The sequence below is a fragment of the Balaenoptera musculus genome, chromosome 4 (assembly GCF_009873245.2).
Source record: "Balaenoptera musculus isolate JJ_BM4_2016_0621 chromosome 4, mBalMus1.pri.v3, whole genome shotgun sequence".
Lineage (NCBI taxonomy): Eukaryota > Metazoa > Chordata > Mammalia > Artiodactyla > Balaenopteridae > Balaenoptera > Balaenoptera musculus.
In genome coordinates this window covers 20,528,953-20,535,169 of record NC_045788.1, presented here as the reverse complement: position 1 = coordinate 20,535,169, position 6,217 = coordinate 20,528,953, and positions in this window count along the sequence as shown.

Sequence of the window (6,217 nt, the reverse complement as noted above, 5' to 3'; positions counted from 1 at the left end):
GGTGTAGTGAGTGCCAGACGCAGGCCAGGATGCCCTCTACCTCGGAACTTAGAGCCTTGTTAAGGTCGGACCAACAGTGACTTCACGACTGCACTTACAAGTGTACAAGAGATGCTCCAAAAATTGTTTGTAAACGAAATGGACCTGGATAGAATTTTAAACTCAAAGCTAGAATGAGGTGAACATTAATGAAAGACAATTGCCAATTGGATTTAATTTCAGAGATGTCATGAATACACACCTCCTCACCCCAAAACCATCCCCACCCCATCTATGGGCTTATGTAGAGCCTTCCTCTTCACAGTTACAGATGAGGCATAACTTGCCAATCCCCCTGGAAGAAGAAAAGCAGCCTCGTGTTCTCACTAAAGTGTAAATGACTGCTAGCTGTGCCTTTGCATAAAGAAATGGGGACACTGAGTGAGGAGGTGGGACACCATGGGTAGGAAGAACCGCTGGGAAAGGAAAGACTCACGTTGAGGACCCTGAACACCAAACCTGCCCAGGCTGGGCCCTGCCCTTTGGGAGGAGCACTGGGGTAGGAGTCAGATGTGCTGGGATGGAGTCCCAACACCACCACTCACAGGGCTACCACACTGCTCTGGACCTCACTTCTCTAGTCAGAAACTCACAGTAATAATCCCGCTCCCTTCCTGCACAGAGAGGTTCGTGAGGCTTGTCATGCATATAAAACTTGTAGACTGCCCAGTGCTAAACCAGTGGCTCTCAGACTTAGCTAAACCTTAGAACTACCTGGGGAGCTTTTAAAATTTCGTGTACCCAGGCCACTACCCAGGACCAATTATATCAGAATGTCTTGAGGTGGGACCCAGGCATCAGTTTTTTTTTTTCCAAGCTCCCCAGATGATTCTAGTATGCCACTGGAGTTGAGAGTCACTGCCCTAGACCAGTGTTTCTAACCTGGGGGTAGTCCAGCCCCCGCCCAGGGGCATTTGGCAAAGTCTGGAGATATCCTTGATTTCACACCTTGGGCTGGGGGATGGCGCTCCTGGCATCTAGTTGGGTAGCGGCCAGGGATGCAGCTAAATAGCCTTCAATGCCCAGGACAGCTCCCACAACAAAAAATTATCCAGCCCAGTATGTCAAGGTTGAGAAACCCTGCCCTAGACAAACATAAGAAATGTTTAAAGTTTTTTGATTACCGAGGTCATTTCGCTAGCCTACACCAAGGAGATGAAAGTCCAGAATGGCCTAAGATCCTGGAGACCCCCTTCACGTTTGTGGCCTTGGTCTTTGTCCCTGAGGGTAGAGAACTCAAAGGCAAAGATTCTTGTAAAGACCGTTCGTTCATTCATCACACAGATGTTTAATGAAGGCCTATTGTGTGCCAGGCACTGATTGAACACCACACCTGTTGGGGATCCAGGCGTTCCCATCCCATCCCAGGTACTGAGACCCCATCCGACTTCCACTCCCAATACATAAATGCCTCAACCCAACGGTTAGGTTCTGACGGGGGTCTCAATGGTGTGGCCCTGCTGGTGTGAGTGTGCATGTGGTGTAGGGGTCCTGACCCCACCCTTGGGAGCCTCTGGTACCCAGGGGAGACTCCTCACTCTGATTGAATAGCTTGAATACTAGGACCTATTTTAGTGGGCAGTGGGAGCCACAGAAGGTTTTTGAGCGGGAGAGTGGCGTGATCCACCTTTCAGCAGAACTAATCTGGTGGCCGTTCTCTCCATAGTAAGAAAAGGTGAGGAGTCCAGTTGGAGTTTAGCACAGGGCAGTCACATTTAATTGAAATTCACTTCATATGAGATTAATCTTCCCAAAGAAGTACAGGTCAAGTGGGAGGGATGTTTCTTATTGTACATAAATCTATAACCAGGGAAGCAGGCTTTGGGCTTTTAACCGCTGCTTTCCGTTTTCTCAGCTCCATTTCCAATGGCTTGGAAAGTGCTTGCTCCTAAATTGGCAGCTGTACGTATCACGGTGCTTGCTCAGCCCTCTTTGAGACATTTTAGCACTTCTGACTTCCAGTGCAAAGCTATTGATGTTGGCTCCATTTTGGGAACACTACCGCAAGCTCCACCACTTAACTGACACTTGGATGCCATTGTTACCGGTTATAAAAAAGATTTTCAATTCTAACAACAGTGAATGATCACATAACTGGGCACTAGGAATGGATTCACTTACTGAATTTCCAAAGCATGGCAAAAATTCTGTGATGCCCACAGGATGACAAATGATGGAGTTTGCCTATTTACCAGCTCACCTGGTACCACGAGGCTGTGGAAATTGTGTCACTCCATCTCACAAATCCCTGGACCTGCCAACTTGGAAATTTTTGCTGTTTTTTTTTTTTTCACATTTTTCAAATGGAAGGGTTACATTATTTCAAAATACACCTGAAGTGAGACCTTACTAAAGTATTTACATCACATAATTTCAAATATTCAGAACCTAAGGGGACTTCCCTAATCGTCCAGTGGTTAAGACTCCACCCTTCCACCTCAGGGGGCGCGGGTTCGATCCCTGGTCAGGGAACTATGATCCCCCATGCCGCATGGTGTGGCCAAAAAATTTAAAAAAAAAAATTTTTTTAAAACCAAAATAAACCAGGACTGCCATGTGCAGCAACTCAGGTGGGAGGGCTGAGGCTGGGCTTCGGGCAATGGAAGGCCCTCACTGGGAACTCGGGGTGAAGTGGCTGAGTGGCTAAGCTCTGGCCACGTGGCCCGGGTTCGAGTCCCATCTCTGCTACTTCCTAGCTCTGTGAGATTAAGGCAAGTCATGCAACCTCTCTGTGCCTCAGTTTGCTCATCTGTAAATTGGGACTAATAATTCCTCATAGACTTTTTGTGAGGATTAAATTAATCTATGTAAGCAACTTAGAGCAGATGTATATTTTATCTGCAAAGAGATTTGAACAGTGCCTGGTGTATAACAAGCCAATTTATGTATGGGTTAAAAAAAAAAAATCAGAGATCTGAGAGGCACTTCAGGGTAGAAGCAACATGACTTCACTGCAGACACGACAACACAACACAGTGTGGGTGACGGAAGAGTGGGAGGAGCCAAGGTCAGGGCAGCCGGGAAGCAGTTAACAGAAATCAGGAGGGGTGGGTTTCTAGAGCAGGAAGCCCCCAGGCTGCCTCAGCGGCGGGGGTGGGTGGAGGAGGCTCGTGCAGAGCCTCTCTCCGACCTCCTGGGGGTGCAGACCCCAGTGCAGGTTGTCTGCCACCACACCCCCAAAGGATACTGACAGGGACCCCAGGGCTTCTGATGCAGACACAGTGACCCTCCATCACAGGGCTGGCAGGAGGATGGACTTCTGACATGAAACCCCCAAGGCCCCTAAAATGTCATTCTCTGGGCAGCTTCCCAAACCTTCCCACAAGAAAATTCTAACACGTGAACCCCAAGGACCTCTCTGGACGCCCAAATATATAGCCTCTGTCTCGGTTAATTAGGACACCACTACCGTTCCTTTCAGGTGCAAATTAAACAGCTCTATGCTGCATTGCAATTCAACTCTGCTCAATTCTCTGAAATATCCCTTATCCACGCTACCCCACCCCACCTGCAGAACTGAGTCTCCAGGGCCTTCACCCACTCAGCCCCAGCCCCACATCCCGCCCTGAGCTGGGGACCTGCAGACCTGCAGAGCTGAGTTAACAGAGGTGGCGGGGACCTGTTAATCACCCACATCACAGGAATGGGTTTTCTCTCAGGCAGAGTTGGGACAAGGAAAGGGATGGCTGTCTCTTTGGAAAAAAGGACTTGTTTTACTCTGGGAAGAATACTTACCAATCATGACATCTCCCATTTCCCCTCCAATAACCAAAACCCGACCCATCCTTCAGAGACAATTTTGGGGTCGTCTTGTCCCCTCTCCACAGCCCACAACCCCTGCTTCTTTGAGTTCTCATCTTCTCAAGGGTGATCCTGGCCATTTCCCCTTTTTGAGATGATCTCAATAAAGAAATATCAGGTCAGAATGACAAAATTGTTGTTTATTTTAAATGGTTGCATGTAACCAATAGTTTAGCAGACAAAAATACAGTGTAATATAACTATGCTGTGCTAATTCCAAGATCATTACAGAATTTGTAAAATTAGCGAATTCATAGTGTCCCTGAGGCAGTCTGGTCCAATAATGGTTCACAAGTTTAAAGGTGGAGAATGAACTTCATTACTGTCTCTCTGTGACCTTCATGTGTAACTTCCTTTGGTGATAATGTCAAAAGTTGAAGAGCCCCTCATGGATGTGATCTCTGGGCCAATGGGTCCCTTTCCCCAACACCACGGGCTCCCACTGGAGGCCCTATTTGAACTCCTAGCACTTAACTCTCAGTCCTACCATTGTTTCAGACACCCTAGTGAACAACTGTCACATTTATGGCTGTCTGCCATCTTGTGAACAATTCTCCCATGTTTAAGGAGCTTTCTTCATTAGGAATTCCATCTCTTCAAGGTATTAATAGAAGAGAGAACTAGCTTTCCCAGCCTACTTGCACCCAGGCTCCAGGTGTAAGACCGAGGTGCCCTCAGTTATATGCCCCCAACAGAAAAGATTTGGAAAAAGAACTATGTGAGGTGGATAATGCTGATTGGATCCTTTGGGAATCCACAGGGATTGGCTTTGGGATGGCACCAGTGGCAGAGCTTACGGTTCCTGGTGTCCAGAGTCATGGTTGCTATCTACACTGGCAGTGGATGCAAAAGAGAGAGGCCACCAGACCTACGTGCTTCCTACACACACCACCTCTGAAGTGGTCTCTCCAAAAATTTCACTTTGAGTCTGGTCAAGTGTCCAATCTAACTACATATTTACAAGCAACACAGGGGCAGAAGGACATGTTAAAGGCCATTTCAGGAATGTGATCAACAAAACTCAGAATGTGAGAAGCTAGAGGACAAACAACTTGGTTTCTTCAACAAATGAATTGCAAGGGACAAAAAAAGATACAGACAGGGAACCTATAGACTAAAAGAGACTCAGGAGACATATCAACTAATCATACTATTTAGCCTTTATTTGAATCCTAATTCACACAAATGAACTACAAAAACAAAAACTAAAACAAATCACAAAGGACAGGAGATAATTAGTGAAATTTGTACACTGACAACGTTTGATAATATTAGCAGAAATACTGTTAAATTTTTAGGTGTGATAATGGCATTATGGTCATGTATTTTAAGAGTTCTTATCTTTTAGAGAGAACACACTGACATATTTATGGCATACTGTCTGGGATTTGTTTCAAGATAATTATGGAGGGGAAGAGCAGAGGAATAGAGATGAAGTAACACTGGCCATGACTTGATAAATGTCAGAGCTGGATGATGGGTGTATGGCATCCATTAAACTATCTTGTCTGCTTGTGTAGATGTTTGAAATATTCCACGATAAAAACGTTTTTAAAAACCAGTTAAAATAAATAAAATTTAAAATAAATAAATGATTCTGCATTAAATCAAACTCCATCTGGCTTAACTATGAACACCCTTACAGAACTGATGGGCTGGGTTAGCCAGGCACTTTCCGTTTTAGATCAAAGCATGGGAAGCAATTTCTTCTCTTCTGGGGGAGATGGAGGGTGGAGCTACTTGGATGTGGAGGCTGAGAATCTGGCCATCTGGTCTCCCTCAGCTCATAGATGCTCCGATTTCCAGGGCTGCATTGGGAACCGTGGTGCCCAGCTCCATGGCTACCATGCATCTCTACTCCATCCCAGCCAGCTAACTGTCACCCAACTGCAGCCAGCTTTCTCTGCCATAAACCATCCATATGGACCTCTGTAGCCAAGGGGACATTGGAAAGTGTGTGGAGGTGATGGATCTCTCAGAGCCAGATTCTGGTTTAGGTGGTCTGAGAGAGCTGGAGTGGGGTCAGTGAGGTTGTCCTCCAACAATGGTCCAGGAGAGTGGCAGTGAGAGGCCATAGCAAGGCAGTGGGATGGAGAGGAGGGGCCGCTGCAAGCAACAAATCTAACAGAGAATCCACTGACTTATCAAATGATTAAATTTGGAGAGAGAGGAAAAGAGAAGAATCTAGAAAAAAAACATTCCCCATAAAGTGCCAGGCAGTTTATTCACTTTATCTCCTTCAACCTTCACCATCAGTGTGGTAGACCACTGACAGTTTGCTTGTTCCAAGTCTGGTCCCCTTTCTTCTGGTAATAACACTTGGTCCATGTGGTTCAAACAGGACTTAACTCCCTTGCCCCCAGCCAGTTCCAGGGTT